Source organism: Megalobrama amblycephala, linkage group LG11 (assembly GCF_018812025.1).
Source record: "Megalobrama amblycephala isolate DHTTF-2021 linkage group LG11, ASM1881202v1, whole genome shotgun sequence".
NCBI classification, from domain to species: Eukaryota; Metazoa; Chordata; class Actinopteri; order Cypriniformes; family Xenocyprididae; genus Megalobrama; species Megalobrama amblycephala.
The window spans coordinates 32,093,349-32,107,327 of record NC_063054.1 but is presented as its reverse complement, the minus strand read 5'-3'; the positions used below and the strand labels follow the sequence as shown (position 1 = coordinate 32,107,327).

Genomic DNA, 13,979 nt, shown 5'->3' with positions numbered 1-13,979 from the left:
TAAGTTGCAAATTGGTCCTCCAGCTGTTCCTTATATGTACATTTAACTTTTCCGGCCTCTTATTGCTACCTGTCCCAACTTTTTTGGAATGTGTAGCTCTCATGAAATCCAAAATGAGCCAATATTTGGCATGACATTTCAAAATGTCTCACTTTCAACATTTGATATGTTATCTATATTCTATTGTGAATAAAATGTAAGTTTATGAGATTTGTAAATTATTGCATTCCTTTTTTATTCACAGTTTGTACAGTGTCCCAACTTTTTTGGAATCGGGTTTGTACTTTTATGGTGTTCTTAGTCATTTTATGGAGCTTGACACCACTTTAATAAAAAAGAAAACAGTGTGAATAATCTGCATAACGTCTCGCTTGGCGTTCCATGGAAAACACGACACTTAAATCAATAGTTCATGCAAAAATGCTGTTGTAACAACCAAATCAAGAACTCTGAGAGGTATCATCTGCCATAATAATTCCTGCTAAAACGAAAGAGCAGAAAGAGCCCTTAACATATAGAGTGTGTATGTTTACATGTGCGTATGATATAGGGGGATGACGAAAATTTTAAAAGGGAAATCTGAAAACTGCGGAGGAGAGAGAGAGAGAGAGATCCGCATTGGATCAAAAGTAATTATTCACAACAGGAGGCTGCAGAGTTAATTCGACCAATCAGAAGAAGGGTGGGGGGAAGGTTAGAGAGAACAAGAACGACATAGATGGCAGAGAATGGAGGAGGTAAAATCAGAAGGAGAAACCGCATCAAATACAAAGCTATATTTACATGGCAAAAGCGTTCCGCATACTTCATGTTCAGCTGTGGAATGAAAGTGTTCAGTTCATTCCAGTTCATTTGATATTGTCACCATTGGCAACAGCATGTTGTCAACCACAAACACAAGGACTGCCAAGAGACTATCATTTTGTAAAATGCCCAATACTTAATCACTTCCTTTGTCATGGTGATTAAACAAGGCTGTTTGGAAAGGAATACTATGTATTGCTTGTAGCATTCTGCACAGTATATACTGTATACCGCCCACTATTTAGTAAAAAGAAGACGCTATTTTCAGTGCTGCAAATCCACTTGTATGCACCACAAAAGCATGAGGACTTGGTTTGCGCTGGAATTGATACAGAAAAAACGATGCCATCGTTACTTCTCGTATCATACAAGAGCTGAGGAAGCCTCCGGAGCTGAAATTCAGATATGGTAATAGACGTTTTGTTTCTGACACGTGCTGTAAGCGGTAGACCAATCATATTACACTGGGCCGTTTGACCAATCAGAGCAGAGTCAGTTCTCGGGAAGGAGGGGTTTAGAGAGACTGAATCTTCGAATAAACCGTTTTTAGACTCTTTGTGAAATGAAGTAATGTGCAATGTATATTATGATAAAATTAAAGTGTTTTTTGACCTTGGATGCATGTAAAACTAGGAGATCCTCAAAAGAAAATTAGCATAATAGGGGCACTTTATTGCTGCAGTGATGACATATTTTTGTAGCTAACTTTTTGAAGTTAGCATCACCCTGGTTCCCTTGACCCCCAATAAGATTGTTCCATTGGCTTTTGGATTTTTGCAGACAATAAGCTTGTGACACACATTTTGTTTCTTCACAAATGAGCACAACTTTTATGAATTTTGAAGGCTAAATACTTGAATAAATGGCTATAAACAAATTATACCACAGCTGCCTGACTTCAACGTCACCAATATTAAGCTTTCAATAACTCTTTCAGTCTTTATATTAAAAAAACCATTGTCCTTGGAAGTCTGAGTTAGAAGAGTTTGTAAGTCTTTTTCAAGTAAAAGCTTATATATTCACACTAGGGTATTATTGATGTATTTTATGTTGTAGATTAAAACGTGAAGCTTGAGCATATTGAATCTTCAAGACTTTGTCATTTTTACGAGATGTAAATAAACACTAATTAATGCTGCATACTGTGTACATTGTACATACTTTTACATACTGCAAAAGTAGTATCAGTAGTGTAGTCCTATGCAACTTTGTATGTGTCCAGAGCCTTATGAATCAGATCAAGACTGTGTATTATTGATTCATACTGAATCTTTATGACTTTATTTTCACATAATCTCATCAACACCAATTAATGTTGCATGTTGTGCACATATTTTTACATACTACAAAAATAGTACTATGGAAGAATGCCATTTAAAACACCTCATGATCAATCAGCTTACATCTGTGAATGATTCAATTTGAATCTTTGAATCTTCAAGATGCAATTTATATACATCTCCTCAATGCTAATTAACAAAAAAGCACTTAAACCATAGTGGGTCGGTATGTTTACATTACATTATCACCCGATTTTGTTAAACTACGGAACATTTAGAAGTCCTCCAAAAATAGCAACCCTAGAAGCTACTGTGATCAGTGAAACTGACGACTCTCATACTGCAACCCAGGGCATGTGCGACAGACAGGGTTTTACCCTCCTGCTCCTATTCTATCATTATAAAAGAAGACAGGATCACTAATGAGCCGGTAACGGGCAGACGTGTGGCCACAGAGGTGAAGGAGTGAGAGAGATCTCTTTGTGAGTGAAAAAGCTTCCTTCTCCCTTCATCTTACGATTATGTGTCAACATCAAACATGGCGACTAGCGCTCCACACCTGCCTGTCAGTGCAGTCCTTTGGAGCTAAGATTAAAGGGGGTTTTGCTCACCAGAGGCAAAAACAGCAAAATGAAACGCACTGTAGGACCCAGAACACATCATATCTTTAATTCCTTCAGTTCTTTGTTCAGACAAACAGGTGGACTGTTGCGTCCTTTAAGCAAAGCGAGCGAGTCTTTTTACAACCTGCATTAGAAATCCAAACACATTTTCAGAAAGAATTATTTTGATCTCTTGAAACAACCCTTCAAGCTGTGAGATTTGGAATTTATCATACGCACAGCCGTGATGCCAAATCCACCAACTCAATGCGGTGATATTCATTTGCCGTCTTCTTGGACTCAACTGTTCTGAGCCATTCCAACTTCCACCATGTTGCAAAATGAAACATAAATCACAGCTTTAAGAATGAAGAAGATGTCACAGAGCCTATAAAATACAAATATCAGTTTTGGAAAAATCACATTCAGTTAGGGAGAAAGAAATTCAAATAGCCATTTCATATCCAACAGCACCACTATTTAAAGGGCTAGTTCACCGAAAAAAGAAAACATTCTGTCATCATTTACTCACGCACTCAAAGGTTTGGTTGAGCTTCTGTTTATGTTCGTTGATCAATGTTTATATGTGAATAAAAGCCTAAATTAAAGGTGCCATTGAACGTTTTTTTTACAAGATTTAATATAAGTCTAAGGTGTCCCCTGAATGTGTCTGTGAAGTTTTAGCTCAAAATACCCCATAGATTTTTTTAAAATTAATTTTCTATTTTGGGGCATCATTAACTATGCACCGATTCAGGGCTGCTGCCCCTTTAAATGCTCGCGCTCTCCGCCCCCAGAGCTCGCGTTTGCCTTAAACAGTGCATAAACAAAGTTTACACAGCTAATATAACCCTCAAAATGGATCTTTACAAAGTGTTCGTCATGCATACTGCATGCATGCGTCGGATTATGTGAGTATTGTATTTATTTGGATGTTTACATTTGATTCTGAATGAGTTTGATGGTGCTCCATGGCTAAAGCTAACATTACACACTGTTGGAGAGATTTATAAAGAATGAAGTTGTGTTTATGAATTATACAGACTGCAAGTGTTTAAAAATGAAAATAGCGACGGCTCTCTTGTCTCCGTGAATACAGTAAGAAACGATGGTAACTTTAACCACATTTAACAGTACATTAGCAACATGCTAACGAAACATTTAGAAAGACAATTTACAAATATCACTAAAAATATCATGTTATCATGGATCATGTCAGCTATTATTGCTCCATCTGCCATTTTTCGCTGTTATTCTTGCTTGCTTACCTAGTCTGACGATTCAGCTGTGCACATCCAGACATTAATACTGGCTGCCCTTGTCTAATGCCTCGATCATGGCCTGGCATATGCAAATATTGGGGGCGTACACCTCGACTGTTACGTAACAGTCGGCGTTATGTTGAGATTTGCCTGTTCTTCGGAGGTCTTTTAAACAAATGACATTTATATAAGAAGGAGGAAACAATGGAGTTTGAGACTCACTGTATGTCATTTCCATGTACTGAACTCTTGTTATTTAACTATGCCAATATAAATAAAAAATTTTATTCTAGGGCACCTTTAAAACTTTTCATGATATAAAGCGATTGAGGCTCTTCAGAAAATTTGGACTAAACTGCTCAATTCTCATGGATTAGTTTTACAATCTTTTTATGAACTTTTTGAAGCATCAAAGTGTCAGTGTAGCTGTCTGTGGAGGGACAGAAAGCTCTCAGATTTCATCAAAAACAACTTAATTTGTGTTCTGAAGATGAACTAAAGCCTTACGGGTTTGGAATGACATGAGGGTGAGTAATTAATGACAGAATTTTCATTTTTGGGTGAACTAACCCTTTAAAGTAGGCATGAAATAGAAAGTCAACCAATCTGTTTTCCAAATGCATGTAATTGGCCTTATGGAATGAGTCTTCCATGCGTGTTTCATTTATTAAAAATGTTTTGAGCTCACAATTAATCAAAATGGCATAACTTGATCTTTCTTTCTGAGGACTTCTCCAATCATTTAGTCCACTTAAACCCCACCACTACAATCGACCTCAAGCTCGCATTCAGATCTGCCTTCATTCAGTCAGCAACTAATGGACAGAACCAAGACCAGCCTTTCATTTCTTTTCTTTTTCACCAATCCATTTCACTCAGATGCATGTCACATTAGAGAAGAAAAAGTCTGTTGGTACTTCCATTACATAGCGAAAATGTTTAAAACAAACTAAGCTTTGTCAAAAGCATCTGACAGGCTGTCAATTACAAGAGACCATGATTTTGGTTAGTGCAGCTATAATGGACGTCTACTCAACAAAGCATTCTGGTGGGTTTAGAAGCAGATATGTGCTCATTCTTATATATTTTCAAGCATTTATATTAATTATATATTAAATCAGTATTATTTTAGTTGAAAAGTAGTCTAAATGACCTTTTAAGTAGTATGGCTACAGCAGACGAATTAGTATCTCAGTGTAAACAGTACTTTTTGGTGTCCTTGCATGATTTAAATTTGATTTCAATGTAAATTTGCAGACAATGTTAGTAAAGTCTCATGTTAACATAATGCTCTTAAAGGGATAGTTCACCCAAAAATGAAAATTCTATTTACCCACACTCATATCATTCCAAAACCTATATGACATTCTTTCTTTTTTTCAAAAAAAGAAAACATTTTGAACATTATTGAGAGCCAAACAACATAGGATATAATTTCTGGGTGCACTATCCCTTGTGGTTATAGGATATTTTAACATTTCTGATGTCTTGCCCCATAGACTTCCATTGTACATGCATATCTGTTCCCACAATTAACGTTTTTTTTACAAACTGAGGAATGAGCCAAAATAATTTTCTACTGATAGAGCTTAAACTTTGAACCCAGAAAGCTCCTTTAATGCTTTCTCATGCTGATGAAGTGCAAGCCCATTCAAGACCTTGGAATGATTCATATTCCCCATTTAAGTCCAAATCTGTCATAAAACATTACACAATCATTAAGCCAGTAATAAGCCAACCACTGTCTTTTGTAAATCACTGACAAGACAGACAGGTCTGACGTCGGCTGAAAGCAATACAAGACCTGTGTGTTGACAGAGGTGTTCTTGAGCGGGGCAAAGAGCACTGTGGGAGACAGAGGGAGTGTGTAACAGGCTTTTTAAATGATCTACTTAATCACATCACACTTACAGATCTTCCTTTTCTCTACACATTAGGGTTCTAAGGTCAGATTACATTTACATCCATGCATTTGGCAGACACTTTTATCCAAATTGACTTACAAGGTGTACATTTTTAGAGTATGTGTGTTCAGTACAGGAACATTACATGAGTTACAGCACATCAGCAAAGATAAAGACAATTCCAAATAATACTTTTAGATTCAGAAATATAAAGGAGGCTGGATTCTCAAGCCATTGACTGACTTAAAGTGGGTCAACAACGTGCACAATAATTCACCAAAAACATCACACTGCTTTGCTGCAGCCATTAAAAGGTCTACTTCTGAGTTTCAAAAACTGTATTGCTGAGAAAATGCATGCAACATATTAGGTTTTCTATTATCTGCCAAGGAAGTTATGAATAATTTACAACCACTGTTACACATGCATGGTTAGACTCTTCTACTTGTTCACTTAGGCAGGAAAAAAGCTCAAGAGCTTTAAAGACAATCCTCAAGTATATGAGAAACTCAGTTCTCACTACTAATAAAATGCCTGATGTAAAAGGTATGCAAGTTTCAATACATACATATACACTACCAATAAAAATTTGGGGTAGTAAAGATTTTTAAATGTCTTTGAAAGAAGTCTCTAATGCTCAACAAAACTGCATTTGTTTGATCAAAAATGCAGGAAAAACTATCATATTGTGAAATATTATTACAGTGTCAAATAACTGTTTTCTATTCAAATATTATTTTAATTTATTCCTGTGATGGCAAAGCTGAATTTTCAGCATCATTACTCCAGTCAGTGTCACATGATCCTTCAGAAATCATTTTAATATGCTGATTTGGTGCTCAGGAAGCAGGGTTGCCAGGTTTTCACAACAAAACCTGCCCAATTGCTACTCAAAACTTGCCCAATCGTGTTTCAGCTTTTTTTTTTTTTTGCAGGGTTCCCTTGGTAAAAATTCGTATTCCAGGGGCTGAATATCATGTTATTTGGGGTCGCTTCAACCCGCGGACATAAAAAAACAACCCGTGGTAACGGCAAAAAAACTTGGCAACACTAACAGTTGTGTATATACATGTTACATTCTTCAAAGTTAAAGAATTAAAGGTTCTTTGGAGCTTTCAAATTCTAGTCTAATCAATTTTGTTCGGGAAAGATATTTAGACATTGATTATGGTTGTGCTTATGGCACACAACACATCTCACCTTTAAAAAAAGGAAAGAAAAAAAAATGCCAGAAAGTTACCCAACAATCATCTAAATAAACAGCTAAATGTGGTGTACAGTCAAGCAGTTTTCCAAACCAATCTTTGTGAATTCTGTCCATTTCATTTTCTTTGCAGTAGTAGTATTTTACTTTAAAATTCTTTTAAAAATATTCTACACTACAGATGATCTTTAAATGAACATATTCAAAAGCTAGACGATTTAGATCTATCCAGGTGGTATATGAATAATTTTGTTGATAATTAATATTTATTTTTCAGAAAGCAATGGAGAGTTTCCAACTGGCATTTTGCAGTTGCCCAAGCAGCTGTTCTGAGATACTGGTGGCAAAAAAAAAAAAAAAAAATTGTACTTCATAAAACAAATCAGAAATGGCACACAGAACCGTGAAGAGATATTCAATTTGGATCCATCTTCAAAGGTCAGAATACTGTCTGGTGATTAAAAATTCAACGTCCACATGTTTAAAATTCTGCCGACGAGAGTTCGGGCCTTTGCTTTTTTGAGAATTGATTGAAAACAGAGAGGCCTTTTCAGAAACCATAGTATCAAATGATGACGCCAAACATCATAATGCACCTGTTCTATCAGCCATGGACACCTGTCTTGTGATGAGACACATCTGGCAAATTCATCCAGGCACAGAATCAACAAAATCTCTCTCTGTCTCTTCTCTATTCTTGCCCTTTTCACAGTTATTAACTGGAAGCCTGCAGATGCAGCCAGAATCCTAGTGCAATGCCAATGTGTAACTGCGAGAGACAGAAAACCAGTGTATTAGTATAAAAGTTGGTGAGAGGAAGCTATAAAGTAGGTACAGAAGGATGCCATGTACAAAGCAAGGTTGTATAAGAAAAAAGCAGACCTAACATCCTAACTTTATGCACCTCACGTCCTGATGAATATAATCAACCAATAATAACAACTTAACATTCTAACAGTGATTCTTCAGCATCAAGGAAAACAACTCAGAAAAATACTCTACACTTAATGACTAGCATGTGATTTTATCTGTATTAATATGAGACAAACCTGCATTATTTGGCTTGAAAGAGACGCCACTTACAGATGTTAGGAAATCAATATCCAGGCCTTCTTTATACTCCAGACATTCGCTGTTGACCACAAGCTTTTGAGCACCAAAATGGCCGACCAACAATCCATCTTCTTCTTGTAGAGCATTATATTCCCTAATAGTTAGAAGACTGGAACAAAAACAGTCTATTTATGCCCTCACTGATCTAAAAACACTGTGATAAACACATTTAAATGCAAAGAATTTTGGAATATGGTCTTAGTTTTCTGGAGACACACATCAAAGAAAGAAGTCTGTTGATGAAGACACTTGGAAAGTCACCTAACTTCCTTCTGCAAGACAAAAAACATCCATTTCCAACTTAGGAACGCAGTGTTTTGGTTCTGGCTCTTAGTTTTCAGAGTTTAAAACTTATGAAAGTGAAAAAAAACAACAACTTTGTAGTCCAATCGCAGATGCGCAAACTTTTCTTTAGCACATGCCGTTTGTAGTTCCAGACATTCTCTCCAATAGTGAAGCCATTAGTAAGAAAATAAACCAGTCAGATGGATCTTCATTTGCGGTTAACAAAGACCTCTGAAGACACATGGTCATCTCTTGGCGCAAACAACTTCAAAAGTCCAGTCCAAAAAAAAATGGGGAACGCACAATTCTTCCAGAATTGTTAAAAACATCTCACTGATTACAACGTTCGTCACCTTTGCACTAGCTTCCTGCAAAATATAATGTAGTTTCTTTTTAGATTTAGTTTTTTAGCACTGAAGCTGAGCTCCTGCACTCGGGGTATTTTTGATTTCCTTTGCGCAAAAGCTGAGCAAACAGACAAAGGGAGCTGCGATAGAACCCTGCCAAGTCTCGCCTGGGTTTTTTCTCTTCCATTCCTCTCCCTCTCCGTGCTCCCGCACTCCCGGCATGGCAACTTTCCCGAGAAACCCTGGCGGAGCTCCAGCCTGTGTCTGCTCGTCTGGGCCCCCCTCCTCCCCCCGAAAAAGCGCCAATTTAGGCAAATTGATCAAAACGAATCTCAAATTAATTTCTCTTCTCTGCCATTCCCTGCCACTTCCATCCAGATACGGTCCCCTCCTCCCTCGCCAGATGCACAGACGTGAGGACATTGGAATGTCTGTCATCCCAATCTCCCCAGCGTCCCCGCACCTCCAACATTCCTTTTTTAACCGCCCATCCGCTTCATCCGTTGTTAGCCACTGGCACTCGAGAGTTGCTCCGTGTTTCACCTACTCACTTTCAAATCTATCTTAGAAGGGAAATGTGCTGCTGCTGTTCCTCTTTTCAGCACGTGCCAAAACATCACCTCCTGTGCTTATACTGCCATTTTTGGGACATGGCAGCGATGCTGTGCCAAAACGGGACGGCCCTAAGGACGCCCTCCCTAAAAAACTTCCTCACTTATATGGAAAACCAAACCATGTGCTCAAATGCACTGCCACAAAACTGTTGTGATATTTGTGGAATGGAAAATTAATTAGTGTAGAGAATATGAAAACAGTTGAAATCTTTGCTGCTTTGGTTAAATTCATGTTTAAGGAATGTATGAACATGTTCACAACATCCGTATTAGAGAAGTATTTTTTCTTAATCGACTATCAATCCACTATTCAAATTTCACAATTAATTTTCTTGGCATCTTTTCCTGGCAACAATGATATATACTTTTAAACTGAATCAATATATTTGGCTCTTGTTAAGGTCAAGCATCCCACTGGATGAAAAACATGGAATTTTTTTGGTCTGTGTGTGTGTGTGTGTGTGTGTGTGTGTGTTAATGTTAATTAAAATGTCACAAGCCACTTAAAAGTAAAAAAATGAAATATTCATGTATAATCGCAAATGTCTGTTATAATGTGCCTGGGTAGAAGTTAAATTCTGTGTAATTGTGGGTGACAATTAAAGGGTTAGTTCACCCAAAACTTTTACATTCTGTCATCGTTTACTCACCCTCATGTCATTTCAAACTCAATTCAATTCAATTCACATTTATTTGTAGCGCTTTTCACAATACATATCATTTAAAAGCAGCTTTCAAGGTGACTCTGTGCAAGTTATGTAATTTTAGGAATGTACATTATACAAATCATGCAGTTAGCTAACAATTTATTAATTTAAACAGTGTAATCATTTAAAGTCTGCGTGAACCGAAAGTTGCAAACGACTTTTCTCCAGTGCTGTGACGCATTTCCAAGTGAAACAGAATATTGAACAGAGGGCAGAGTTTTACTTTAGCGCTCCTCCTCTCCATCTCTCGCTCATAGCAGACTAACGGTTGCAGGGGAGTGGTTTAAAGGGTTAGTTCACCCAAAAATGAAAATTCTGTCATTTATTACTCATTTATTACTCGTTCCAGATCTGTAAGACCTTCGTTCATCTTCAGAACACAAATTAAGATATTTTTGATGAAGTCTGAGAGGTTCCTGTCTCTCCATAGAGATCCAACACAACTACCACTCCAAGGTCCAGAAAGGTAGGAAAAACATCATTAAAGTACTCCATGTGACTCCAGTGGCTTAAACTCAATTTTATGAAGCGACATGAGTGCTTTGTTTGTGTAAAAAAAACATAATTTACCATTTTACTTAAAAAATATTGATCTGCAATGTGCGTTCACGAGAACTTCACAAAACATTAGTGTTGTGTTCAGACTCGCGCATCAACTCAACGCACATTCAAGAATCGCGAGTGTTCGCAAGAGCATCACCAAGCATGCGTGTTGTATTCAGACTCGCATGTCAACTCAACGCACAAGTGTTCACGAGAGCTTCACGACGCATGCATTTTGTTCAGACTCGCACGTCAAAAACGCACATTCGCAAGTGTTCACGAGAGCACCACGACGCATGCGTTTTGTGTTCAGACTCGTACGTCAACTCAACGCACAAGTGTTCACGAGAGCTTCACGACGCATGCGTTTTGTGTTCAGACTCACATGTCAAAAACGCACATTCGCAAGCGTTCATGAGAGCACCACGACGCATGCGTATTGTGTTCAGACTCGCACGTCAACTCAACGCACAAGTGTTCACGAGAGCTTCACGACGCATGCGTTTTGTGTTCAGACTCGCACGTCAACTCAACGCACAAGTGTTCAGGAGAGCTTCACGACGCATGCATTTTGTGTTCAGACTCGCACGTCAACTCAACACACAAGTGTTCAGGAGAGCTTCACGACGCATGCATTTTGTGTTCAGACTCGCACATCAAAAACGCACATTCGCAAGTGTTCGCAAGAGCATCACCAAGCATGCGTGTTGTATTCAGACTCGCATGTCAACTCAACGCACAAGTGTTCACGAGAGCTTCACGACGCATGCGTTTTGTTCAGACTCGCACGTCAAAAACGCACATTCGCAAGTGTTCACGAGAGCACCACGACGCATGCGTTTTGTGTTCAGACTCGCACGTCAACTCAACGCACAAGTGTTCACGAGAGCTTCACGACGCATGCGTTTTGTGTTCAGACTCACGTCAAAAACGCACATTCGCAAGCGTTCATGAGAGCACCACGACGCACGCGTATTGTGTTCAGACTCGCACGTCAACTCAACGCACAAGTGTTCACGAGAGCTTCACAACGCATGCGTTTTGTGTTCAGACTCGCACGTCAACTCAACGCACAAGTGTTCATGAGAGCACCACGACGCACGCGTTTTGTGTTCAGACTCGCACGTCAACTCAACGCACAAGTGTTCATGAGAGCTTCACGACGCATGCATTTTGTGTTCAGACTCGCACGTCAAAAACGCACATTCGCAAGCCTTCACGAAAGCACCACGACGCATGCGTTTTGTGTTCAGACTCCCATGTCAACTCAACGCACAAGTGTTCACGAGAGCTTCACGACGCATGCGTTTTGTGTTCAGACTCGCACGTCAAAAACGCACATTCGCAAGTGTTCACGAGAGCACGACGCATGCATTTTGTGTTCAGACTCGCACGTCAACTCAACGCACAAGTGTTCACGAGAGCTTCACGACGCATGCGTTTTGTGTTCAGACTCGCACGTCAAAAACGCACATTCGCAAGTGTTCACGAGAGCACCACGACGCATGCGTATTGTGTTCAGACTCGCACGTCAACTCAACGCACAAGTGTTCACGAGAGCTTCACGACGCATGCGTTTTGTGTTCAGACTCGCACGTCAAAAACGCACATTTGCAAGTGTTCACGAGAGCACCACGACGCATGCATTTTGTGTTCAGACTAGCACGTCAACTCAACGCACAAGTGTTCACGAGAGCTTCACGACGCATGCGTTTTGTGTTCAGACTCGCACGTCAACTCAACGCAAAAGTGTTCACGAGAGCACCACGACGCATGCGTTTTGTGTTCAGACTCACACGTCAAAAACGTACATTCGCAAGTGTTCACGAGAGCACCACGACGCATGCGTATTGTGTTCAGACTCGCACGTCAACTCAACGCACAAGTGTTCACGAGAGCTTCACGACGCATGCGTTTTGTGTTCAGACTCGCACGTCAACTCAACGCACAAGTGTTCACGAGAGCTTCACGACGCATGCGTTTTGTGTTCAGACTCACACGTCAAAAACGCACATTCGCAAGTGTTCACGAGAGCACCACGACGCATGCGTTTTGTGTTCAGACTCACACGTCAAAAACGCACATTCGCAAGTGTTCACGAGAGCACCACGACGCATGCGTTTTGTGTTCAGACTCACACATCAAAAACGCACATTCGCAAGTGTTCATGAGAGCACCACGACGCATGCGTTTTGTGTTCAGACTCGCACGTCAACTCAACGCACAAGTGTTCACGAGAGCTTCACGACGCATGCGTTTTGCGTTCAGACTCGCACGTCAAAAACGCACATTCGCAAGCGTTCACGAAAGCACCACAATGCGTGCGTTTTGTTCAGACTCGCACGTCAACTCAACGCACAAGTGTTCACGAGAGCTTCACGACGCAAGCGTTTTGCGTTCAGACTCACACGTCAAAAACGCACATTCGCAAGTGTTCATGAGAGCACCACGACGCATGCGTATTGTAATCAGACTCGCACGTCAACTCAACGCACAAGTGTTCACGAGAGCTTCACAACGCATGCATTTTGTGATCAGACTCGTGCGTCAGCTCAACACACATGCGCAAGTGTTCATGAGAGCATCACGACGTATGTGTTTTGTGTTCAAGCGAGAGCTGACATTGTTACCTGAACAACCTTGGATAATATTATTTTGTAAATAAAGTGGTAAATTATGTTTGTTTGTTTTTTTTGCACAAACAAATCACTCATGTCGCTTCATGAAATTGAGGTTAAACCACTAGAGTCACATGGAGTACATTAATGATGTTTTTCCTACCTTTCTGGACCTTGGAGTGGTAAGTGCGTTAGATCTCTATGGAGAGACAGAAACCTCTCAGACTTCATCAAAAATATCTTAATTTGTATTCAGAAGATGAACGAAGGGTTTATGGATATGGAATGACATGAGGGTGAGTAATAAATGGCAGAATTTTCATTTTTGGTTTAAGGCCTGTACAAACCTGTGTTTCTTCCAACTATGGAACTCAAAAGAAGATATATTCAGGAACGCTGGTGTCCAAATCAACATGATTGGACCCCATTAAAAAAAAAAAAAAGTTTTTCCAAACTATAGTCTTTTGTGTTCCAAAAGTCATATAGATTTGGAATGACATGAGGGTGAGTAAATTATTGTAGAATTTTGGGTGAACAATCCTGTTAAGTACAAAGTATTTTTTTAGAGATACAATAAAGTTGCATGTTAATCAGCATATCTGAATGATTTCTGAAGGATCAAGTGACACAGACTGGAGTAATGATGCTGAAAATTCAGTGTTGCCAATGCATCTCACAGGAATAAATTACATTTTA

The 13,979-nt window shown here is 39.3% G+C and overlaps 1 protein-coding gene and 1 long non-coding RNA gene across 3 annotated transcripts in view; both read right to left on the bottom strand.

The window, feature by feature from the left end:
* msra (methionine sulfoxide reductase A) overlaps positions 1–13,979 on the bottom strand; it is an 86,225-nt gene that overhangs the window by 69,999 nt on the left and 2,247 nt on the right. The window lies entirely within an intron of this gene.
* LOC125278367 lies at positions 7,498–10,383 on the bottom strand. The gene is made up of 2 exons (XR_007187128.1): positions 8,106–10,383; positions 7,498–7,825 (listed from the first exon to the last, which is right to left on the bottom strand). It is a non-coding gene; the product is annotated as an uncharacterized LOC125278367 (long non-coding RNA).